This window comes from Podarcis muralis, chromosome 1 (genome assembly GCF_964188315.1).
Source record: "Podarcis muralis chromosome 1, rPodMur119.hap1.1, whole genome shotgun sequence".
NCBI lineage: Eukaryota > Metazoa > Chordata > Lepidosauria > Squamata > Lacertidae > Podarcis > Podarcis muralis.
In genome coordinates, this window is record NC_135655.1 from 28,806,414 (window position 1) to 28,833,353 (window position 26,940).

At 41.3% G+C, this 26,940-nt stretch overlaps 1 protein-coding gene across 19 annotated transcripts in view; it reads right to left on the reverse strand.

The window, feature by feature from the left end:
- Window positions 1–26,940, reverse strand: part of NRXN3 (neurexin 3) — a 1,192,693-nt gene that overhangs the window by 755,816 nt on the left and 409,937 nt on the right. The window lies entirely within an intron of this gene.

Sequence of the window (26,940 nt, forward strand, 5' to 3'; positions counted from 1 at the left end):
GGACGATCCAGTATAAGTTCATTGCTATTGCAGTATTATTGAGTCAATGGCATGATGCAGAATATACCCCCAGGCACCCAAGTCTGGGGGAACCTTCTGTCCTTATGCCTGTTTGTATATGTGCTCTTTCAGAGAGAAGGGAACCTGTGGTGTGTTGGACAACCCTAGCCTGTGAGATCCTTAATGCCTATGCTGTTTTCCAACAGGCTGAACTGACTGAACTTTTTAAAGATGCAGACGTAGAAAAAGTTTCATTTCATTTATTTGTTTAGTGATTTATAGGGCAATTCTATGTGTATCCACACTTTTGTAAGTCCCATTGAGTTCCTGCTGACTATGCCCCACGGTTTTGGCCCAGATGGGCCTCCAAGGCAGTTTAAAATCTTGAAAAACACCATCAAATCCATAATGTAAAATACAACCAATCAAGGAAAAAGAGTGCAACAAGCAAACAAACCCTAGAGCTAGATGAAATAAAGTTATCAGGAGAGAATCAGAACTAGATGGGTCTACCTAGACACATCCCTAATTTCCCATAATGCCCATGATATGATTCTATGTCAGCAGCATTGTGGTAAATTACAATCCAGTCACCTAGTGCTTCTCAGAGTGCTGGGTCAGGGAAATATGAAGGCGACTCAAGCCATGAATCAGCAATGGTCCTTGCAGATAGGACTGGCAAATACTCAAATCTCAATCCCTGGAAGGCCACTGCTTGTTAGTGTAGGCAATACTGAACTACATGGGACCAATTACCAAGGCAACTTCCTATCTCAGATACGATATAAGGCTAGGGCACTTGCTATTGGATAGAAGAATCCAAGATCGTGAGGAATCTTCCAGGCTCCTTCAGTTCCCATGAGTGCTGAGATGCAGCGCACATGGTGGAATATACTTGTGATTTTCAACTTTTAAAGAACAACCCAAGAAAACAGCTATTTTTAGCAAGAATCTGTCCACTTCTTCTGTGACAGGCAATATTTAAATTATAACCTTCCAGTCTTTCATCTGCAGCACCAAGCAACTGATGCATAATTTAAAAATATAGGGCCAAGCTGTTCATTTTTGCAGCTGAAAAATAATTTGCACTTTGAATACAGAAAGTTGGTTTTTCAAAGTGCAGGAGCAGAACAGGTAGCTGTACAACACTAATTCTCTGAAAATTGAATACCCCAGCCAAGAAACACCGTGTGTGTGTGTGTGTGTGTGTGTGTGTATTTGGGGGGGGGGTACTTAATCAAAGCTGCAAGTAGGGTTGGGGGAGAAATTCAATTCAGTTGCATTTAAATGTGAATCTACCTAATTCATACTTTATGAAACAATATGCAAACCAAAACACAGGCATCCTTCAGTATTTGCACTTCTCTGACTTTTGCAACGCAGCTCTCCAGTCAAGTAAGGTGAGCAAAAAAAGGCATATTACTAAGGTAAAGTGTGCATATAAATGCATGTATTAGTAAAAATAAGATACAAAAATGCATTGTATTAAGAAATATCTATTAGGCTTGGTAAAAAAAATATGTATATTGCATAAAAATGTGTCTGTATTAGGAGAAATTTGCACTAACATATGTAGGGATTTTCATAAGGATTTTAAAAATAATAATAATCACAGATTTGGAAATGTGGAGAACTGAACTTAACATTGCAGAAGTCAGAAACAGAGAGAAACTGAAGTTGACACATTCACCTGTCCCTAGTTATCTACTGCATGGCTACATCACTGAACATCGTGGAATTTCAGTCTCATATCTAATAGGCATGTTGCAAGCATTTTGTCAGAATGGGGGCAAACACAGCCCTCTTCCCCGTGTTGCACTTACCCCAAACCTACAAGCCAACTCTACCAGCACCCCTTATGCGAGGCTCTCCTACCAAAAAAAAAACTTTCTCGAGGGCATGAAAAAGACCAAAGCAGTGGCCCCTGTTGGCCGTCTTCTGAACTGGTGCCATCTTCCACTAGGGATGAAGAGAGCAGTTTGCCTCCCACCTGTCCCACTGTAAGCTTTTAAAACCCTCAAAATCTTGAATCCCTTCCTCAAATTTCGATGAATATAATTTTAACATTTTGTACATCACTGGGGCAGGGAAAGGTAAAGAAGATGATGAATACTCTGTGGATACTGGCTTAGAAGGCTCACATTGGCTCAGCCCCTTTTGGGGTGAACACAGGAAAGTATCCAGCAATATTAATATAGTCAACACATCTTTTTCTATTTGCACACCATGCATAATTTTACACATCTCTTTCATTTTCCTTCCTTACCTTTGCCCTCCCAAGCTAAGTTAAAGCACTTGCTACATCCCTTGATGAAATAAACACACACACACCAAATGCAGATCTTGGGACCACAGTAGGAACCCATGAGCAAATGACCTTCCTTCCTTTCTCCCTTCCCCTGCAAGGATAAATACAACCGGAGGGAGGCAGTTTTTATTGGGCTGTTGTGCTGGGAGGTTAACACTTCTTCCACCCTGCTTTCCAGATCCAAATTACACGCACACAGCTGTCATTTGTCCCACAGGTCAAAACAAACAGATGGCTAATTCACACCTCTATGTTTTACCCCATGGGGGAAATAGCAGCTGTAGATTGTGAAACTGGCAGGGGGGAAAGGGTTAAAACCTTATTCCTCCGGTGCCACAGCCCTGAACCAAATCTCCGTCCATCATGTGGTTGCAATAACCTGTTTCATTGAAAAAGCAGCCAAGTGAAACCCAGATCTCCCGCCATCATGTCATCTGGCCCTTGGTTCAAGATACTTAGCAAGACTAACCACTGACTGCACAGCATATTTGTCAGAGGCTTTTGGGGGAAATTTACATTGGTCTGGTTCACAAATCATGCTAAGCTAAACCACGCCTTAGCACAAGCATGCAAGCACAGAGGCTCTTGGAGAAGAGATTGCAGCTGCTTTAATCCTTCCCAGTCTTTCTGCTGCTATGCTGCACTAAGCTAAGCTGTAGTTTGGTATAGTATGCTGTCAGATCCCAGGCTCATGGTTTAGCTCTCCTGGACAAACCATGAAGCATAAGCCATATCTCATGGTTATACCTCATGGTCTGTCTGAAAAGAACTAAAGCACAAACTTGGCTTGGGATCATGCAGTAAGCCAAGCCAGGCTTAGTTCAGCAGAGAGCAGCAGAAGAAGAACCAGAGAGGAACAAAGTGACTGTGATTTCCTTAGCATTCGCACTAAGCCAATGGTTTGGGCTTACCATGATGTGTAAACAAGGCCATTCCCGGGTATATACCATTGCCATCTCAGTACAAATGAGCCTCTTGCTTCTTTGCTTGGAGGTATTACTAAATTCCTATAATAGATGGGATGACCTGTTTTGTAGTCTGTACTACTGCTGAGTCCTGATATTTGCACAGTATTCCTAAGGACTAGCAGAAGCTTTTCTCGAACACCTGGCCTACCACCGAAATTTTTATTTTCTCTTTTAAAATGTATAAAAGCCTCTACTTCACCCAGAAAATAGAAATATATAGAATGCTTAACTAATCCAGGGACACTTCCCCACTTTTATAAGCTCAGATGCAAATAGCCTCAAAGAAGCGTGCACTAGCTGCTGAAATCATGAAATGCTGTGCCTGAAACTAACAACAAAGGTTTGCTTGGAGAAAGCAACACAAGGTAATAGCAACCAGCTTACCAGACTATTTATAGAGCAATTTCAGCTGCCCAGCTCTCCTCTGTCTGCAGGGCATGCAGATCAATAAAATGATAAAAAAGATTAGACAGCTGAGGAGACCGAGTGAGTGAATGACACACTTGATGGATGGATAGATTCGGAAAAGATACACAACCATCTAGTGCCATTACAGCTGATAAACCTATTGATAGATGTGCTCAGTTCCTACATACCTACAGTACATATTGGGAATATGAACATAAGAGCCTGCGTCCTGAGAAGCCACAAGGGGAGAATTCTAAAGAGCAAAACCTCGAGGTGTCATATGTTTAAAAAGCAGCCCCATTCTTGCCCCCTAAAAGCAGGGTCCCACTGCAATTGCCATGTATAATTTGTTCTTTTCTATTCCGAAGCTGCCGTCCCTCTTTAGTGCTTGGCATGCTCAGATCAGCGCAGTAGCTGTCACAGCTTCACCATTGTTTGGCATTATTTGCAGCAGAGCAGATAACAATTGTTCTTGAGTTCCTTGCAGTCTCCAAGGCAAAAGGGATTAGCAGGCACCCAAGCAATTTGCTAATCCAGCCTTCCTCATCTCAAGGGACAAATCAGAACTATCCAGTCCATTTCTCCTTGTCTGGAGAGAAGATTGTTATTTTAAAAAAAATACCCTTAAAAGATATACATTTATGACATATATCCTTCCTACTATCCCTGCTCCAAAAGTTGATTGCCTCCCCCTTAATTTTAGCATCCATCTATGTAAACATCATTGGTGGTTGACTCATGTCACAATCTGTAAATTGTGTTGCTTTTCCTCCTCCATCTTCTTGTTTCGAATTTAAGATCTAGGATCAGGCTCCTTCTTTACAACAGAACAACACCTTTTGGGTAGCGGCACCAACTTTATGGAATGCCAGTGTACCTATGAGTTCGCCTTACCCTGTGTGCCCACTTGACTGCTTCAAGCAACGAAATGGGCACTACTACAGGTGCAGCACAAGACCCATTCTGCATTTGTAAGATGTTGGTTGTTTAGTGTGGCAGCACTTTGGAGATCCCTCCCTTCACTGCTAAAAAAAACCATCCTGTTTAGACAAGGCTAGCTAGATGCTTAGGAAGTTGAGGTAATTTTAAATCTGTTTTAGTATTTTAATTTTTGTATGTTTTGAAGTAGGGTTGTGAAATCTTCTTGATTTTGCTGTTTTATCTTTTTTTTTATTTTACTCTTTTGTAAACCACTCTGAGGGTGGTTTTGCTTTCCTTTCCTTTGCTTTGCTTCCTTTCATTTTGTTTCCTTTTGTTTTGTTTTACAATCAAGAAGGATATAAATTCCCTTTCTGAAACTCTGGAGAGCAGCTGCCCATCCTTCACCAGCAGGTGCCAAAGTGGGTTATGGCCATTTAAAATTCAGTTTAAAGCAGTTAAAATGTATTATCTTCACAAGAATAGGTGGATCCTGAAAACACACATCTCACGTGCCTAAGGGAAGGGTGAAAATATGTATGTTCAGCATTTTCCAGAAGTGTACAGGGAAGAAGCCAGACCTGTCCCTATATAAAAGACAATTCCACAGCTTGGGGGCTACCACATTAGGCAGCTTCCTGTCTTATTTAAAATAGCCCCGTTAAAATAAATGGATGGCTAACATAAGTCAAATGATTTTGATGGGTCTAAGTATAAAGTAGTGGGAATCACACCTAGAATGACTAGAGATGTTGCAGCAGCTGTGTTTGGAGGACTGTGCCCTTAATCCCTTCTGTGGAGTGGCCTCTGAATATTACATGGCCACCACTTGAAAAATCAGTGCAAAGTTCAGTTCGTAAGTTACTGGAGCAGCAGTGGAGCTGCTGTTTCATGGACCAGACCCACTTCTGGAGAGAGCATCACAGGGGTTCACTAATCTGTGTGGTTCCATCCCTCCTCGGTTGTTGTCAACCATGGGGAAGAGGTGGACTAGGAGCAAATTGTATCATTGGGACCACCCATTGGTTAGCCCTATACTCATTACCATGGTGATGAGCGACTGGCGCAAAGGGAACTAGCCCCAGTGCTGCTGTGTTAATGTATTAATTGACATTTTATTATTCTTATTTTTACTTTTAGTCCAGAGCAAGCTGGGGTTTTTTAATATTTGCATGTCAAGGCCCCCAAGCCACCCCCAGGAGAATAAAGGCACAAGGAGACAGAAATTTAGGTTAAATGTTAATGCGCAAAATTTAGGCCACAACTTTGTTTATAGACTGTGAGCAGTATTGGCTTAGGCATTGGAATAAACAGACTATATCTGACTCCTGCCCACCTTGCAGGAAGTCTGGTAAGGGTAAACCTCCAGTAGGGGGAGCCCCGCCGATGCGGATTGACTTGAGCATCCCCTGGGTTCCCAATGGGGGCATGGCATGGCCCTAGCCCCTCCCGGACTTCAGACGAAATCCACACCCCCGGATTCCTTTAACGGAATACCCTTAAGCATAGAGGGGCAGGTGATGGCCGCACCTCCCCTCCCCCACACATCGCTATTCCAATGCTAACCGCCAAACCCTACAGTTGTGACGATTGCTACGATGTAGGTGAAAACCAAGTGGCTGGTGCCAATTTGCCAAGTGGAAAAAGTCCTACCAGCCCCCTCAACGGTGACCAACCAAAGTCCATAGCCTGCCCTCATGCACAAAAACCCAGATCTCAGAATGCTGCATATAAAAAACTACCTACGGCCTCACTCACACACATTCCCTTGCTCCCCACCACTCTCATGCCACCAGAAAATTAGAACCTCAATGATCAGCGCAGCAGCGCACGATCTTCTGTCGTTCTTCCTCAAGAGGAGGCCAACAAGGAGCCCAAACAAAGGGGCTGGCGCCACGTGGAGGGAGGTGAGGAAGGAAACTGAGGTGTCCGAAGCTGAAGATCCATGGTGCGAGGCTAAAGAGGAAGCCTGAGTTGCGCCAAGTCTTAAATTGTCCCTGGCCACCCACCCCAGGCTAGCTGATTGGCCGCTTGGCATCCTGACATGGCCGGGGTCTCCCCCAGTGTGACGCGGGACACCGTCCCACCCCAACGCTGAGTGGCTAGGGGGCTGAACAGCAACCCAGCCCCACCAGGAAGTGGACCCAACTTGTGATAATGTCCCTATGTTGTGCATGGTGACAGGTAGACACAACCAGCTCACATTTGGAATTGGAGCCAATATGCATAGGCTTTTATCCACTAATGACATGGACATCCCTGTAGTTATGTTTTCATTTGTATTAGTTCTGTTTCCATAACTACCTCCAGGTTCCGCAGGACATTTATCAATATTTGGATTCATGGAGGAGCCTTGAGTGGGCTCTCAATTACACTGCTGTAAAGCAGTTTGGGGTAAAGTTTTACTGATGAATCTATGTACAGTTAAATTAAAAGCTTGCACAGTGGCCTTCCTGCAATCATCTACAGGAATGAAAAAGACACTGGAAAGTTTAAAATGCATAGAACTCTGTGCAATTACTACCCACTGAACCATAGAGCCTATTCAAAACTATGAAGCAGATTGTGTGCTTTTATCATCAACGGACACCCTAAATGTGGTACTTGCTATAAGATGTTTAAAACAGGTGTCTTGCTGAACTAACAGAAGTCACTAGGAAACCCGACAGGATGTGTGTCTTGAACATTTCAGCCTAAAGGGATATAATGAATCTTGCTTGCTAAAGAAAAACAACAACCTGTAAGATTAGATTCCACTGCTTAATGATGGTTAGCATCCTTACTTTCAGTTTAATTATGTTCTATTATTATTATTATTATTATTATTATTATTATTATTATTACTACTACTACTACTACTACTACTACTACTACTACTATTACTACTACTACTCCCTTCACCCTAAGGTCCCAGGGCAAGTTACAGCAATTGACTCACAATGTTAAAAACAGTTTAAAGCAACAAAAACTGACAAAATAGAGTGGGTCATAGAAATAAAGACTGTCAAAAAAAAAAAAAAAAAAACCCTCTTCAGAGATCCTTAGAATTCCAATTTATGGAATAACCCAAACTTAATTATTTATAGTAGGTTTACAGGAAATTTCACACTTTGATATGTAATCATACATGTGTCATGTATGCATATAGCTATTTCCCTAAAAGAACAATAAGAATACTCACAATTTTAAACAAAATTTTCAGGGATATCCTGCCACTATAAGGTGCAATCTCTTTTTGTTACTCTTATGAAGAAAACTATATCCTTCCAGCTGTATATAGAATCCTACTATTATTATTATTAGCTGTGCTGTTATTTTAACTTTTGCGGCAAGTGAAATAATTGAAAAATGATTTCCTAACCTCTTGAAAACAGACACAAAAGTACCAGTGGCAATAGATAATTTTGTATAAATACTGATAAATACTGATAAGCATTTATTGATAAGACTCTTGGGTGGGTGGGGCATGTTGGAAGGATTTTGTTGGGGTGTTGTTGCTGTTGTTTTTGTATATTTCAGATCTTGTGATTTTTGTGGAAATGGTTCAGCTTGGTTGTGGGGGTTTTTATGTTGTATTTATTGCTTATGATTACTTTTCTTATGTTGCAGTTATGTATATTTTCATGCTGTAAGCCGCCCTGAGCATGGTTTGAACTGTGGAAAGCTGGCATGCAAATAAAATTACATGTGTGTGTATGTATCATAAGTCAGCCATTCTGGGGGTGCCTACAAACACCGTCAAAACAAGCAGCTAATGGGCTTCCTCTTGTGTAACTGGGCTTCCTCCCCTCTCTTCCACCTGTACACCCATGACCCCCCAAATTATTTGGGGGGTCAGGAAAACCTTGAGCTTCAGCAGATGAAATGTTTATAATAGTACAACACTGAATTCCACTCAATGTTACTGATACTCTAGGAAGCTTCTGGCAATTTCCCTTTACCATCCTCACACATGTTCATACTTGGCAAATAAATACATCTCTATAAATTAATCTTCCTTTAACTGAACAGCCTACTTCATAAAAAGGGGGGGGGGGATATAGTGAATTGCTCGTAAACGAAACCAAAGCATTGCAGAGGAAAACAGTTAAACAACAAAAGACCCACGCCTTCTAAATGGAAGGTGGGGAAATGCAATAAGAAAGATCATTTTCATGGTGGCAAATATCTAATTTTCATTCCAAAACATTCTATTGAAAGGGTCTGTCAGAATGATTGCACTTCTGCCACAACCATGAAAAACTATCTCACTATCTCCTTCCGCACAAGCAGCAAATAGCAAAATAATATGAAATGTGCCATAAAAAATCAGTTATTATTCATTTGTAAGTAATGACTTTGTCAGAATAGCAATAAAAAGTTATCTGACATCACATCGTCTCCTATATATATATATATATATATATATATATATATAGTATAAGAAACTGACTAAATCAAACCACAGCTCCAGTCCTGAAGCTTCAAACTTCTGTAAAGTAATGGATGTTTTAAGCATGTCTTCAGGTCAGTTAGACACCATTTAGCTAATGCAGGCATAGGCAAACTCAGCCCTCCAGATGTTTTGGGACTACATCTCCCATCACCCCTCGCTAACAGGACCAGTGGTCAGGGATGATGGGAGTTGTAGTCCCAAAACTTCTGGAGGACCGAGTTTCCCTATGCCTGATCTAATGATACATGGTATACTACAATGACCATGCACAATTCCTTCCCAGGTGCAAGGATCCATGGGAAATCTAATTCACATAGGTCCTAGTGACTGTTTAGAATGCCAGCATCCATGGAAACATCATAGAACCATAGACTGCAAGAGTTGGAAGAGAGCCTGAGGCTCACTTGTCCAACTCCCTATACAATGCAAGATTATGCAGCTGTCTCATATGGGGACAATGCAACCTTGGCGTTATCAGCACCGGGCTCTAACCAACTGAGCTATCCTAAAGATCCTTGCGCCTGAGATGCTGCCACACAGCTCTGTCAAAGGCCTAATGGAGCCCTGCAGAGACGCATCTTCCTTCCAGGAAAGGGTAGCTGCATCAGGGAGGGCTGACACTGGATCAAGCCCACAAGTTGGGCCAGAACTTTGGAGGACATTTGGATGCCACTCAGAATGGGCTCAGAATTTTCATATTGGGAACCGTTTGTTTCCACCATCACCCATTAAAAAAAAAAACAGAAGAAAAAAGCAAAGCAGGGCACAATACATGGCTGAAATGATTTGTTCTACCTAGTGGGGTAGGCATTGTGCAATCTGGTACCATTGTGGTGTGTCCTGGACTAATGGTTATCAACCTGAATCTGCAATTTAAGACTAAAAAGAATCTCATGATGTGTAAATCAATGCTTGTTGCAATGAAATAATCAAAGCAGGAACTGTTACAGCTTTAATCCAGATTCAGGTAGGTAGCCGCGTTGGTCTAAAGCAGTTGAAATAAATTTTAAAAATTAAAAATTCTCCAGTAGCACCTTAGAGACCAACTAAGTTTGTTCTGGGTTTCTGAAGAAGTCTACATGCACACGAAAGCTTATACCCAGAACAAACTTAGTTGGTCTCTAAGGTGCTACTGGACAATTTTTTAAGCTTTAATCCAGCGAGGGACCCTCAGACTTTACAACAGGGCACAATAGATGAATGTACTAGAGCAATAAATACATAAAAAATGACTACTTCTAACAGCTAACCAGTTGCTTAACAGACAGAAATCTCCAGACCAAATGTTACTATACAAAGGAATCAAGATATGAAGTATGGGTAATGTCTGCAGAGTCTTGCAGCATTGCTCCACAAACATCCTGTGCCAGGTATATTTGATAGAGCTATACTATTCTACTAACCATTTGTGCCAACTGTCCAATTGCATCTTAGTAATGACTTGCCAATGCAGACTTGCATCATTGCTAGTAAATTAAGTTTGCTCTCAGGGCATCAAGAGCTTCCATACTTTTCTTCAACTCTCCCAACCCACCTAGAAAGAAAGAAAGAAAAAACCCTCCGCTGTGCAGCACAGCTGAACCCCCAGGGCCTTGATAATGTGCAATGATGCAGCATGCTCCACACTGTGGAGTTGAGGAAAGGAAATAAATGTTCCACTTGCATTTTAATTCTCATGTTGGATTGGACTAGGGATGGGGGAGAAAGCATTTAAAGGCAAGCCAAACTCACCAATACATGAAACATGGCCATCCTTTGAAAGGTTCTCAATTTTGCAATGCAATTCTACAGCCAAGCAATGTACAGAGAAATGCATGCACTAGCATAAAGTGTCCACAAAAATGCACAAATTAGTTAAAATAACATATAAAAATACATTATTTTACAGGAAATTGCTTTGCAAAACTTGTATATTAGGTAAAATTACAAAACCCACATTGGAATGCTGATGAATTTTCCCGAGAACTTTTTATTTATTTATTAAAAAGAAATCCCAAAATTATGTGGAAATGTGAAGAATCAAACTTATGACTGGAAACACAAGAAATTGAAAGAAGCATAAAGTGACAGATTTACCATCCTTCAATGGGACTCAGTGTATGGCTTCCTCAGCTCAGAGTACTGCAGCGAGGAATGTTGGTATAACACTGGTGTGGCAGGTAGAAACACAGTTACCTTTTAACAATGCAATGCTTTTTCAGCGAAAAACTAACTGCGCTTATTGGGGCTTACTCTCTGTAGTAAGTGTGCTTAGGACTGCAGCCTTATAAGTATGAAGCAACCAGCAGAGAACCACATAACTAGCTTTGGATTTCTGCTCCTCCAATAATAGCCCTCTGTCCACATCGTTGTATGGCAAAGAACAATTTAGGATGTGACCCTAACCCCATTTATCTGGGAGTAAGCCCCTCTTGAATTTAATAGAGCTTACTCCTGCATAGCTGCGGTTAGGACTGTGCTCTGCTTGATGACTGCAAAAACTATCTTTCTTAATGAATGTTAGAATGATGTTGGGTTGAAATTAAGTGGTTTCTAGCTGTAATGGTATAAAAGAATATGAAAAAATGGTTTTTTATAAGTAAAAATGTAATGTTATAATAACTTAAGATTAAAGATCTGGGTAGAATAAAGAGGGAAAGAAACTGCTAAGTTAATAAATTGAACTGGAATACAAAAAAGGGAGGTACGAGGAGGTCCGGGAAACAAGTTAATGAAAAATAATGTGATGAAAAGATTGATTGTTTTTAACTACTTTTATTTTTTATTTCTTATTTTTTATTTTTTTATTTTGTAATGTAAAAACCCTAATAAAAATTTTATAAAAAATAAATAAAAAATAAATAAACACATTTTTTAAAAAAACGGTCAAAAAAACAAAACAAAACAAAAACTATCTTTCTTCTCCCACATCTTGAATAATTATTCATTTATTTATTTTTTTAAAAAATAAATGCTTCATAAAGAGAACATTCCTTGCATTTGTTTTGTTTTACGGCTGGATTTTTGACTGAACAGACTACATTATTTATGTGTTATTTTGAAAACTACATAGTGCCGTACAAACTAATATTTAGCTTTTATGGTAAAACACTTGAACAGATGTGACTGACAATGAACCGTCTCAGATACTGTATTGATATAGATCTTGGGCAAATTCTACTGTATAAAATAGATGTTTACAAAAAGAGACAACAGGAAGCAAGCAATTCCTTCTGCTGAAATTTCAAGAACACCTGTCTCTTTAAATAAGGATTCAAAGAGCTCTTTCATTCAGTACAAGGCTGTTTCTCAAAATACATTCAAAGGCAGAAGCAAAACCTTCCAAGCTGCCCCTTGAATGCAAATGCAATGTGAAAACTACATCTATATCAGCAAGAAAAAGCTGTGTACAGAATCTTTTAGAAGTCTGTAGGCTGTGTGGGTCAATAGAAGTCACAGAAGCATGATGCAGGTAGTGTGATTAATATAATTACTATAGTTCAGTAAAACATTCATTGCAGATTAAAACTCTTCCCCCTTCCACCCTCCCCCTATGAATTAATCAGTAAAATGGACTGAAAGGCATACAACTGTGCAGGCTACAGAGATATCTCAGCTATGATATGCATCAGAGATGCATCAATGTGGTTTCCGTGTTCCCAGATTGGATGAAACTGAAACTTAAAGAATGGCTTATGCTTCCATTCTCTTTAGGGCTTTCCAAGTAACTGACCAGCATTTTGAATCAGGCTTTTAAACAAATCAAGAGAAGAGCTAGTGAAACAGATGTAACAGTGGCCTTATTCGGGCATATTACAAGAGAGTTCAAGCAGTAAGTGAGCAGGCAGCTGTGCTGGGCTAAGCATCCATGCATAAATGCTTGCGGGGCGGGGGGTGCCTTCAGGGAACCAGCATTTTCCACATTCCACAAACCTTGCACAGTTGAGGCTCCTTTGCATCTACTGCTGAACCCGCAGAGGCTGCCTCTCTGCAAATATCCATGCTGCAAGTGCAAATGTTAGGGAAAGGCTAATTAGCACGAGTAGCCCCAGAAAATAGCTTCTTGGTGCAGCATGGCCTTGTTCACGCACTGGGTGAATTTGTGAGTAAAATGGAGCTCATGAAGCTGCATGATCTGAACAACTGGCCCCTGGTCAAAATGCTAGATGCAGCAGCAGCTTTCGAAAACTCTTAAAAGGCAGCTCTACTTAAAGTATGCCATTGTAATCCACCCCGATGCAATTAAGGCATGTGGGACACTGGCTAGATCCCCTTTATCAAAAAATGAATGCATGGACCTAAGCTGCACAAGCACAGCTTTTTTCATTGTTTCTTCGCATGATTTATATTCCACACCTTCAGCATAAAATTGTATTCCCAGGGCGACTAGAGCAAAGCAGCAGGAAACATTATTGTCAACTAGGGTCAGCCATTCCAGCCATAGGAGAGCTGGGAAACAGAGTCACCAGCTCTGCTGTGACAGGCCAGCCCCACCAGGTCCCCTCTCCCTCCACTGTCGTCTGGGGGCAGTCACTCCAGCAGACTGCCTCGATGGAGAGACAGGAAGCAGGACTCATTTAAGCTGGTCCTTATAGGAACGACCTCTTCCCTCCCTGTTCCTTTTCTCTTGTGCATCATCCCCCCGCTTCCGATTGTAAGCCTGTGACACGAAGAGTGGGGTACAAGATGCTCTAAATAATAAATGTACAGGAGGCAACCATTTTAGGCATGTCCAATTGACGCATGGTTGCTGATGTGCAGGTCCTTTTGGACCCAGAAGAGGACAGAATGGGGGCATAACGGGGCAGGGCAGTAGTGGTCTGATCAGTTCCTTGAGATCTATAGCAATTGTGTCCTCTACTAAAGAGGCTAATTAATATGTATATGTATACACATATATATCTGTTCATTCTGTTCATAAAGCAGTCCTTTGTCTGCTTCAATTTTTAAAGAAAGGTGAAGGTCATGAATTATGAATTTCAGATTCCAAAAATGGAAAGAAGCAATAATCCTGGCGAGGGAAAAATGGCAAACCAAACTGCTGGACTATGCCGAAATGGCAAAACTAACTGGGAGGCTCAGGAACCAGGAAGACAAGGGCTTTAAAAAGGAATGGGGAAAATTTATAATTTACCCAGGAGACCATTGTAAGCAAATCAAAACTTTAGCTGGACTATAAGAATCACTTGTAAGGTAACAAAGATTATGGATAATCTGAAAAAATGAAAATGGTGGAGAACGTACTGATATGTAGTTTTAATTATTGTCATAAGGACCCATGTAGGGGCTGGCGGGGGGTTAGTCATGAGATTCAGCGAATATCACAAAATGATACGCAAACTGATTGTAAATTTCTATTGATAAAAACAAGTATTTTCAAGAAAAGAATCTATACAGTGGTGCCCCGTAAGACGAACGCCTCGCAAGACGGAAAAGGGTTAGACGAAAGGGTTTTCCGTTTTGGAGGCGCTTCGCAAAACGAATTTCCCTATGGGGTTGCTTCGCAAGACGAAAAAATCTTGCGCGTCCCCGCGGTTTCCCCCCGCTTCCCCCCCCTTTTCCTAAGCCGCTAAGCCGCCTATCAGCTGTTCCACTGATAACCCGCTTAACAGCTGATTGCGAAAAGCCGCTAGACCGCTGTAGCGCTAATCCGCTAAGCTGTCAATGGGCTTGCTTCGCAAGACGAAAAAACCGCTAGATGAAGAGAATCGCGGAATGGATTCTTTTCGTCTTGCGAGGCACCACTGTACTTTTAAAAAATGAAATGAATTTCAGCATCTCTAAATTTAAGATGAAAGATGGGATATGTTTTCAACAAATAAACTCTTTGAAGATAGAAAATGTGATAAAATATTGGTGAAGTCTAGACACCTAAGGAGATGGGGAGTTTCTGAACACTGTATAAACATTTTGTCAACTTCCTGCCCTGTTAGAGAGTATAACTTGCAACTATGAGCAAGAGTCACCTTTGAAATCAAGTTTTTAGTGATTGGATTAAAAGAGCTGCTTGGAAAGGCGTTGGTGAAATGATAAGTGAATTGCAGGAAATAAGAAATGTCACTCACAGAGTTCAGCAACCTAACGAGACTCCGCCAACATATTATGCAGACGGTCTCTGTAATTGGCACATACATCTTCCAGCCAAGGAACAGAATGGGGAGTGGGATTGTTGGAGCTTAGTAAGTGTATGCATTTATACTAGGCTGGGTGCAAATTTTCTACCCTACTAGTGATCAGAGAAAGTGTGGTGAGGGCATTTCACCAAATTTCTTCAGGAGGAGAAATTCTCCTGCAGTTTTTCAAGCTTGGGGCTCACCAGTAGCAGTGACAACAGCACAGCTTCTATACCTTTTCCCTAAGACGTGTTTCTTAGCAGCAGTAATTACGTTGGCAGTTAAGCCACTATTTTATATCATTCAGAATGCCTAGTGATATTTCAGGGCATTGTGGGAAGTGGGTGCCACCCCAATCCCCCAAATGGGGCGAATATATGCCCTTCCTTTCCAAGGCAGAAAAAAGAAGTCGGGAAAACAGAAATTTTCTCGGGGGGGGGGGAATCTCTTTTGAGAAAGACTGGTTCACTGCTATGCAGAAGAGATGCATTCACTCAGCCTTATCCCATTTTACTCATGCCGTAAGACCTCACTATGGGACAACAGATACATATATCTACCCATGAGAATACAGAAAGACTTTGCTATGATGGATGTGGTGGTAGCTGCTGAAGAACAAGACAAAGCCACTAGCTGGCACTGGGCAGAGATGCTTCACTCTCGGGCCTGCTCTTTCACCTCAACATGGTCACCAGGATTTTTGTGAACCCCACAAGGTGTCACGGGTGGAGTGTTCCTATGTTGCATATACTGTATATTGGGGATGGGATGCCGAAGACAACAGAAAAGGGGACATGATTAAAAGCTTCACCAAGCAATGCTGGCCAGCTCTCTGTAGCCACAGTGTGCATATCATTTCTGTAGCGACAAAGGAGGGCTAGAACACATGCACTCCTGTAGCCCCTTCTTTATCAGGAAGAGTCCCTGTTTTCTGGTACCCTTCTCTCATTAATTACTATCCTTGCTTTGTCCCTATTTTGGCCTTCGGGGGATGGCTCACTGGTAGAGCACCTGGGTTGGAAGCAGAAGGCCCCAGTTCAATCAAAGACCTCCAGGGAGAGATAGAAAGGACTCCTGTCTGAAACCCTTGCAGGTCACTGCCAGCCAAAGTAGGAAACACCCATGTTAATATCAGCATGACACATCTGAGCTAAAGGCTGCTTTAATAAGTTTCTGGGTTATTGTTTAAAAAGGCTGGTAAAATGCTACCTCTACTGCTATTTAGTTTAGACACCACTTACATGCCAAAATGGTTTCTAAGTGTTTTGCAACTATACACCCAACACATAATTAAAATGCACGATAACAGTTCCATTGGGGTATTAAAACACCCTTAATTAAAATATACATTACAATAAATAATTGAAAAGCATAACAATAAAAACATTTTTAAAAACAGTAAAAGCAATAAAATCAGGAGAGAATTGGGTTTAGTTGGACCTCTCAGGCACACTGTTTCAGAACATTACCCTTTCTGAAACAGCCCAAAGTAATTTGAGCCTCATTGCTAACTCGTTCTTTGCTACCTTGTTAAAGATTTGGAAGATATGGATGGACGTCTTAGCACCTAAAGTATCTCCACTGATTCCTTTTCTACACCATCTATTATTCTGCATTGGGGCTAAATTCCAACAGAATACATACTGGGAATCTAAAGGACTTTATTGACTTTGGAACATATTGATCATGGCTGCCCCCTGGAACTGGTTGACCTTTATGACAAATTGGGCTCACTGGAACTTAAATAATTCCAGTTTTTCCAGATTCAAATATTATCTGTAAAACACACATTCATAAAATGGGAAATGTGATGTTCTTAACCGCATTCAAGCTTTTAAGTGTTAAATCTTTGAGTATCTTAAAAGGTGTAATCTCCATGCTGTGTAAACTATTTACTGCTCATCCACAGGCACACCGATAAGCCTTAGAGAGGTTTGGGAGCAGGACTTAAAAATCCCGATAACAGAGAATGTGTGGAACGCTATACGGAATAAGCCTCATATTTTGGGAAGCTATGCTGAAATTATATTTTACACCTAACAATTGTATTTTACACCAGCTAAGTTAAACAATAGGGGACGCAGGTGGCACTGTGGGTAAAAGCCTCAGCGCCTAGGGCTTGCCGATCGAAAGGTCGGCGGTTCGAATCCCTGCGGCAGGGTGCGCTCCCGTCGTTCGGTCCCAGCGTCTGCCAACCTAGCAGTTCAAAAGCACCCCCAGGTGCAAGTAGATAAATAGGGACCGCTTACAAGCGGGAAGGTAAACGGCGTTTCCGTGTGCGGCTCTGGCTCGCCAGAGCAGCGATGTCACGCTGGCCACGTGACCCGGAAGTGTCTCCGGACAGCGCTGGCCCCCGGCCTCTTGAGTGAGATGGGCGCACAACCCTAGAGTCTGGCAAGACTGGCCCGTACGGGCAGGGGTACCTTTACCTTTAAGTTAAACAATATCAACAGTTTTTACCTGTCAATTGCTGAAGGGGGTTGCGAAGGTTGGAGAGATATTATTTCCACATGTGGTGGGAATGCCCACTTGGCCAAGTGATCTGGGTAATAATATTTCAGAAAGTCTCTGCTATACAGCAACAACTTATTCCTATAGGTCCTGTACAAGCTTTATTGTCAATATTTCCTGACACAATGAAAAACACTTTCTAGAAAATTTCTACTCATTTTCTTATGGAAGTTGCTCAGCACTACAACCTGGGAATTAACTATGGTGGCTAAATTGACAGAGCACAATAGGCAGGCTAGCAGAGTCAAAATGCAAAAAGCTTTCTCCATTTCCTGATACCCCTTCATTGTTTAAATTATTTAAATTACTTCCTCTGATTTCACAAAGGCCCTTGAGGTCAGATATGATTCCTAAGTACCTTTGGTCACTGGTTTGATAACAACATAACCTATGATTGCTTTATTTTACCTCACATTATGCATTCTTTCTCAAGTGTGAGAGTTTACAATTTTGGATGTCATATCTGTAACCGAGTACTGGGAAATATAATTAATTTACAGACAATAAAAATAGAACGTTCAGGGAACGTCTCCCTTCTTTGGTGCAATGCCAAAACTGATGAGGCCTCTCATATTTCAGTGGGGAGGAATTATTACTAGAAGTAATAAGTTCCTAAAATTATCATTCATCAAGGTTCAGCTGCCTCCCCAGAATCTCAAAAAATCAAACCTCAATTCTGAAGTATATTGTAAACAATATATAGTAAAGGTTAGGTCCAGCTATGGACGACTCTGGGGTTGCAGAGCTCATATCGCTTTATTGGTCGAGGGAGCCGGTGTACAGCTTCTGGGTCATGTGGCCAGCATGACTAAACCGCTTCTGGCGAACCAGAGCAGCAATGGAAATGCCGTTTACCTTCCCGCCAGAGCGGTACCTATTTATCTACTTATACTTGTCATGCTTTTGAACTGCTAGGTTGGCAGGAGCTGGGACCCAACAACGGGAGCTCATCCTATCGCGGGGATTCGAATCGCCAACCTTCTGATCGGCAAGCCCTAGGCTCTGGGGTTTAGACCACAGTGCCGCCTGCGTCCCAAAACAATATATAACCTAATGTTAAAACCTTTGGGCAGCATTCAATTACCACATCCCATCAGCAAAAGGATGTTTCCTTGCACAGTGGGACTTTCCTCCTCTCCCATGCTCACCCTGCACCCTGTCCAAATCTGTTCCTGGAGGTTGGGAAAACCCCTAAAACAAATTTAGAGGGTGAACAAGGGAGGGGGAAAGGCAGAGACTACTCAGTTGTACAAAGAGGAATCCTCACACTGACAAAATGAGATACTTAGCACTACACTGGAATCCACCCATTATGTCTTTCTAGTTCATCTTTTATGAGAACGAATATGTTTTTGGCTTTTAAACAGGTGAATCCTGTTGGATTCTTAACAAAATCCCATCTAGTCCAGCATTCTGTTCTCACAGTAGCCACACAGATGCTGTGGGGAAGCCCACAAACAGAATATGAGTGCAATAAGTCTCCTGTTCATCTCTGCCAATGTTACTGGAAGTAGTATCTAGGCATCATGACTGGAAGCCATTGCACTGCATGAAGAAGGAATTCATTTTGTCTATCTTAACAGCTGGTAACCTGGCAGAACAGAAAGAAGGGATGCTAGCTATAGGGCTATGGTGGCACCCTCTCTTCCAACCACAGCTTCCATAAAGAGAAGCTGGGACACAATTTTGGTGGATGAGGCTTCCCGCCATTGTAGCTATCCTTCTAGAACTTGGCAGGTTTCTTGCCTAGGGGCACCTCCCCAATGTATGCTATTTTCATTTTTTAAAAATATTCATTGAAACAATAGCAAGGATAAATTAATCATTAAAAATCCACCAAAGTATAAATGGTTTTCTTTCAAGATTACTGTGGTTGACATTTGGCAGTATTCACTATCTCAGAAGGGGAATGGCATGCACACAAGTTTCCTACAATTCTACCAAATAAATTATGCGGGGGGGGGGGAGGTACAGATGGTACACACACCAATTCACAGTGCCTGGCAAAGGGGGGGGGAGGCTACACATATTTTTCTGGGATTTGACAGGCTTTATGTACTAAAGATTTCCTCTTATGCCTGCAAATTTAATTCACTATTTTAAGAAAGGTGGTGAGGTGGTTATAGCTATAGGCTTATTTCCTCATGGTAGTCAATGGGAAGTCAGTGCAACATTTCTGTTTTTCTGAATTGGGACTCTGATTTGTACCCAAAGCTGCTGACTCTAGATTTATTAGGAACAGAAGAACTTGAAGTCTCGCTGCTACCCCAAAGAGGGCATCTCCGCACTCTAAGAATGACTCTGGAAACTAAGTGATATTCCCACTGGGGCAATTAGTCTCAAATTAGAAGGGTATGTCACTGTGCTGACAAAAGCACTCTAGTTAGTGTTCAAACTACTGCTGCAGCTCTTGTTGTTGTTCTGCAATTTATGGAACTTCTCTCTGCACAGAAGTATGGGTGGCTTCAATGCTGCGGCCGACTTTTCCTAATTGAAATATATTATTTTAGAGAGCTGTTATAGAATTAATCGTTTTTGTATTGTGCTGAAATTGATATTGCTGTTTGTTTATTTGAACCGGCCTATACATTTTCAAAAAATAAAAGATTTTGTACTGCTCCTATTGTTAGTACTGAATTGCATTAGTTTTGTTTTGTTTTTTGTTTTTGTTTTTTTGATAATGCAAGATGCCTTGAGTGGGCCATGCTCCAAAAGCACAACTTATAAATCATTTTTGCAATATACTAGCTGTCCCTCACAGAGACTGCATCAACTAAAGTTAACCTCAGTCTAACATAAGAGAGAGAGGTTTGAAGAAATTACCCCAGGTAGCTTATCTGAAATAAATATTGGTTATGGGTGTGAATTTTTAAGGTTGCTATGTAGAAAAACATCCCAAAAAAAGTCCATTTGCCATTATTTAACTAAATTAAACAGAACTTAGAAATGCAAACAGTAGCTGACGGCCAGTGAATCACTAATTAGCAGAGGAAAACATTGAAGAGTGGAATCAACTACTCTCACAGAAACTGCAATTTATTTTCTCATCCCACCGACTCCTCTCTAGCTTTGCTGGGGAAAATCAAAAGAACTGGATGGCCATTTCCAATAAATACTGACATCAGTTGCTTCCCATTGACATTTTTTGGTCATCAGCAACTGGTTCTGCCTCTGCGTCTACATTTAGAGTGGTTGAAGACAAACAACTCAAGAGGCCCACTCTGAAGAGTTGCTAAGGGGGTCTAGACTGCATACAGTAGAAAGGTGGCAGCTTGAGTTGATATTCCCAAATGGGCCTGATAGCATACCAAAGGAAGCTCTGCACTGTTCCTGCCTTGTTTTGTAGACATTCTATTTCCCATGCTGTCACTGACGGGTAGCAAGACAAACCCACCTTGTCTTACAACACTCTGAGAGTAAAGCTACCAATTCTGTATCTTCTCGGTGCTTTGGGCCATCTGTTTCTCCAAAAAGGTATGTGCTGGTGGCCTGGAATTAGTATCTGCTTAGCCTTACAATCCTAAGCATGCCTGCTCTAAGTCCTGCTGAATTCAATGGGGCCAACTGCCAGGTCAGTGGAGTTAGGATTGCAAGCTTATTCCAAAACCACTCCGTGAGTCATGTATGTCAGCAGAACCATCTAAACCCTGTCACCCTTCCTGGTGTGTCCTGCTAAAAGGCCTTCAGAAATTACTGAGGGAAGCAATGGCATTGATACATGGCGTGGTGGGAAGGAAGGAGGGGTGAAGAAACAAACTTCCAGGCCCCAGGCCTCTATGATTCCTAAAACAGGTCAATCGGAACCAATGGGAAAATGTCACCTAAGCAACAGCAGCCACCCGGAGAAGCAACGGGCATGAGAAATTAATAGCTGCTCACAATGCTTCTTAGCTAATATTCCTACCCCATTTACTTGAAACATGGACACTCATTAATATTTGCCAGGAAATAATGCTCTTAAGCATGTCAAGCCCAAATACAATTAAGGCATCTCTCACCTGCAGAAAGCCCTCTCTACCAATTCCCCGTGGTGCCTGAAATGCCTTCCATAAAACTTCCCCTGCCCCCACCATTTTGATTTGGGGTGGCTCAGTTCGCAAAGCCAAATTCTGCATGATGTCACTGAGCTTTTGTCCATCACTAATAACTTACTTGTAGGTAATTCAGGTGTGATAAATAGAATAATAGTGCATCTGAGTTGGTTATATATTCAGGTTTTACTTTTCAAGAATCAGCCAAAGACGTGGTCCTTTATTAAAGAAACCTTGGCTATCCCAGAGTTAGTTGCATTATGTTGGCAGTCAAGATCCTCTATATTTACATAAATCAAATAGGCTTCTAAAGAGAGCTTAGTGTAATTTACTGTATAGTTTACAGAGAATAGGGTTTGTGGTCTACCCCTCTTGTTTCGCGTCTGGGAATGATGCCCAGAGTGCTGTCAAAATCAAACTCAAGCATCAAGGATGTGTCATAAATTGTATGCTACTCAGAACTGAGCCTTTGACATGAAAAGGAAGGTTATCATTTTGTAATAGGAATATCGATATTGATTTCTTTAAACTCATTGATCAGTCGTATTTCTACATAAAGCTGGGGAAAGGTTGGGCTGGAGAGAGAAATGCCACACTATCTGTCATAAATGCATTGGCAAGAACCAATTGGAGAGACCACTGGAGATTTGTGTTCCATGTCTACTTCACATGACAAATAATTTAGAAAGTACTTCCTCTCATAGAGGGAGGCTCTGCTAATACAGAAAGATGTCAGCATGCTAACAGGTTCTTAATAGGCAATTAAAGGCAGGCCTATGCTTATAGTAAGTGCCTCTTGTGGTACCAGTTAATTAGCATGATAAAATCCTCATTTTGTTTCATGATGGTTCTTTCGTTTGTATTCATGAGAGAAAAGGCATGGTAATTTACCCCTGTGAATGCTAGCGATAATTAAAAATGCAGAAAGTGATTTGACCCTTATCCACAATAAGGCTCAGGTGCAACAAAACCCATAGGAAGAAGAAGAGCTACTGCACCTTAATGAACTACAGACAGTTTAACATCACAGCCAACAACAGTGAAGTACTCATGGCTGGGGCAAGAAGAACAACTCAACAGTTTTTATTAGGCCTTTTCTGACCTTCCATAATATGAACATGACAGGGGGCATTGCATTGAATGTTGAAACTACATTCTCTCACAACTGATCATATATATATATATATATATGAATGATATTAAGGCCCTCGTTTAATTATATGCAAGTATCTGTAAGCAAATCCTGATGGGCTTTCTTCTGGTAAGGTAAAGGTAAAGGGAACCCTGACCATTAGGTCCAGTCGTGCCCGACTCTGGGGTTGCGGCGCTCATCTCGCTTTATTGGCCGAGGGAGCCGGCGTACAGCTTCCGGGTCATGTGGCCAGCATGACTAAGCCACTTCTGGTGAACCAGAGCAGCACACGGAAACACCGTTTACCTTCCCACCAGAGTGGTACCTATTTATCTACTTGCACTTTGAAGTGCTTTCAAACTCCTAGGTTGGCAGGAGTAGGGACCGAGCAACGGGAGCTCACCCCGTCGTAGGGATTTGAACTGCCGACCTTCTGATCAGCAACTCCTAGGCTCTGTGGTTTAACCCACAGCGCTACCTGTGTCCCTACTTGCAAAAACTGGTGAGGATGTGCAAAAATGCAGCACTAAATGCGCATGTGCAGACACTCTTAACCATTCCACAATTCCAAATTGGCCCTGGGTTACCATTCCCCCTTCCTTCTTACTACACACTCTTACATGAAGGCACATGTTTACTGAATCCATGGTGTATGAAAAGGGGTAAAAATCAAACTACCACCCACAGAGTACTTAAATATGCTTAATATATAAGTAAGTCATTTCCTTTTTATCAAAAAACCTATTTGTAGATTATTATCAATACACACATCCAAACATAGCATAATAAATAGAAGCGCTTTTGGAGAAGTTCACAGTGCAATCCAATGCATGTCTGCTCAGAAGCAAATATTATTGAGTTTAATTAAACTTCTTTCCAGGTAAGGGGGTACAGCTGCCTTCGCCAACTAAGTGCACTTCCGGTGTTTTGGACCACAACTTCCATCAGTGTGGGCTGGAGCTATATTCCAAAAAATCTGGAGAGAACCCAGCTGGCAACGGCTGTTGTATAGGATTGCAACCATATACTGCAATCCAATACTCACTTATCTTGGGAGTAAGTCCCAGTGAACTTAAACAGCAGTTACTGAGCTGAGTGGTTAGCCAAGCACAGGACTGCACCATTAGTCTCCTTTTGCTAATCATTGCCCTGCAACCAATAAAGCTAATAATGTTCGCTTTATTCCTTTAAAATTCTCATATTACAGAAACAACCTGAGGTTTTCTACCATGACAGTACAGTATTCAAGTACGTGTTTTGTTACCAGTTTTCTACAACTCTGTGTGTGTGTGTTTTGCATGTTTGTGACACTCTCTTTGATTGTCTTAATAATTTGAAATTTGATTTCCTCTCCTCCTCAGTATAAAACTGCCCACTTCTACTTCATGCTTACTACTTCACAGTGAAAGGGGAGGAGGATGAAGGATAGTGAAACACATGGTGGAGGAGAAAGTGAGAATGGCAATTTCAGGGAACATGAACAAACCACCAATCAACAAGATGAAACACTGCGCGTGTGTTTTCCGCATTCCTTCAACACGTTAACAGAATAAGAAAAATGATAGCTAGAGTCTTACCTGTTGGACATGCAATGGAGCTCTCACAGCCAGTACGCTTGGTAGACACAGTTGGAGAATATTCAACTTCCTCATGAGTGCTATCCTTTGAGTATGACTCTGTTTGCTCTTAATAACACAGACCAAGTGCTCCTTGGTTATTTAATAGAAGTGACTGCATGATCTGATATTTTAAGTAGCCATTTCCCCAAAGTTCTTTGCCAGAAATCCCATAATGTCCTTCAGTAGAAACCAATTATTGACAGTCTAATCCTAATTTCGCTCCTCCCCCCACCATGAAGAAAAGTAGGGGGAAATTGTCAAAGATATAATTTGACTCAGGTTTTATTTCAAGCCCAGTCTATCAAATCTCTCCTTTCTTGTGGGGGGGGGGGGGATTGCAAACCAAAATACAGATATCCTTTGAAATTCAGACTTATTTGAATTTTTCTATGCAGTTTGCCAACCAAATAATGGTACAGAAATGCATCTGCTGGGGAAAGATGTGCATAAAAACGAACATATTGGTGAAATTAAATCAATGGGCACATGCTTGCAAAAATGAGTGTATTTGTCACAATTGCATATGAACTGTGTTTATTAGGAAAAATTCACACTAAAATGCTGATGAATTTTCATGAGTATTGGGAAAGTGAGAGACTGAAAGAACTGAACTAGACAGGTTATTCCCTCCCTGATCAAAATCATAATGATCTATGTTCCCAGCTACATGTAACCAACAAAGCTCTCCAAGATTACTCCAAAATGTGCACATCAGTGCAAACCCCCCCCCCCAAAACCCCCCAAACCTGCATCTTTGGCTATTTTCTCCTCACATTTCTATATATATATATTTTAAAGGTAGAGGAAAAGAAAGAAACTGAATATATGCACAGGGGTAATCCCTGGGGTTCTGTAGCTAGCATAGAGTTCTCAGACTATCAGTACTTTCCACGCCTATGTCCTCCTTCATTTAATTATGCTTCTGTTGAATAATGGAAAGAAGCAGTTGGACTAGGCCATCCCAGTTGGGAACAAGTATGTTTAGGGTTCTGAATAGCTAGATCCTATGAGTGGTAGCATTCTTATTCTTATTATAAAGTATATGAGTGGATATTTTAAAATTATTATTATTATTCATAAAAGCCCAGTCCAAACTTGTTTATAAAGTAAGTGTGTGTGTGTGTGTGTGTGTGTGTGTGTGTGCGTAAGGATATTTGAAGGGGAAATGTAGTAAAATAATAAATATGTAAAAGCCCATGTAATTAAGCATTCATGAAAGCATAATTACTTAATCGAATGCTGGTGCTCAGGAGGAAACTTGCACAAAAAACATTTGATAACAATTAATATTTTTCCAGTTGGAGAAAAAAATCTGATAGTCTCTCCATAGATTCCCTGTTTCTCTTCTTGACCTTTTCCTATTAAGTGACAGAGATGCAGGGGTTTCTTTGGGAGGGAAGAAAGCTTTGTTTCCTACTCTTAGCAGTCCTTGTTACACACTAACAGAATCACTGCAGCTGGGGATCTAACTGAAACATTTTCTGTGAATGGTAAAGTAGGATGGGATGACAGCCATAGTAAAGTTCCTCACATGACGTGCTTTTTCAAGCACAGTGTAAGGAGTAATGGAGAGGACGTGGACCTTCTTAGATGCATAGGCTGCAAACCATTTACAGCCAACTTCAACCAACTGAGCATTCTCCTTGGGGGAAAAAGTCAAGGTGAAGCTACTAGGTATACCAAGAGATATGAAGGTGCTACCACTGCATATCTTTCTTACTCTTATTCTGGCCTCATGTAAGAGGCACAGGAACAGGAGGAATCCCCATATCCACTGTCAAGAAGATGTGTGAAGGGAAACAAGGAAGCATTGCTCTATGCATCCTAGCTAAGTATTCATGTTTCTGTTGCAAACAAAAATATCAAGCATCTGTCATAACAAAATAGCAGATCTGGGAAACTTTGTGGTTTTTGCAGTTTTAATTTATCTAGAGAAAGTACTAGGTTTTGGGTGTTTGGGGCTATTGCTTTGGGGAACTGAGGGTTGCTCTAAGCATCAGCATTGCTTGCCTAGGGGGTTCCTTGCTAATTGTCTGCCTTTGTAAATAAACAAGATGCTCCAACAGGCCTGAAAAGCTCCCCTGGACGTTCTTGCTCAGGCTTGGCCAACCGGATGCCCTTCTGAGATTGTTGGACTACAACTCCCATCATCTCTGACCATTGCTCATGCTGGCTGGGGCTGATGGAAGCTATAGTCTAGCAACATTGTGAGGGCATCTGGTTGGGAAAGGCTCACTATTCCCCATTCAAGAACATAATTTGTTCTTTAATCTAATGTATAACCCCGCTCAAAGAATGGATACCAATGAAATATCAGACAATGCAGTCACAGTTGTGGCCCAAACTACTTCTTTATTTATTGTCACAGTAAAACAAAATTGTTGTAGTGGAGAAGTGCATACAGTACCTGTTATTAAAACTGCCTCTAAGGATATTTTCCCATGAAAGTGGAAAGCTACTGAAATACATTTTCAGCTCTTCCCATTCCCTGGATGCTCGTCTGTGAAGCTGGGAAATA